The following is a 233-nucleotide window of genomic DNA, read 5'->3' on the forward strand; positions in this document are numbered from 1 at the left end:
GTCCCTCTCTGACTGGCAGCTCTCCAGCCACCCCTCCCCAAGCCTGTAGCACTGCTGGGGGTTGTTGTGGCCCAAGGGCAGCCCCCGGCATTTGCCCTCAGTGAAACTCCCCCAGCTGGGCTCAGCCCATGGCTCCAGCCTGTCCAGGTCTCTCTGCAGCCTCCCTGCCCTCGAGCAGATCAACACTCCCACCCAACTGGGTGTCACCTGCAAACTGACTGAGGGGGCACTCA

The sequence above is a fragment of the Athene cunicularia genome (assembly GCF_003259725.1).
Source record: "Athene cunicularia isolate RWA chromosome 27 unlocalized genomic scaffold, athCun1 chr27_part1, whole genome shotgun sequence".
Lineage (NCBI taxonomy): Eukaryota > Metazoa > Chordata > Aves > Strigiformes > Strigidae > Athene > Athene cunicularia.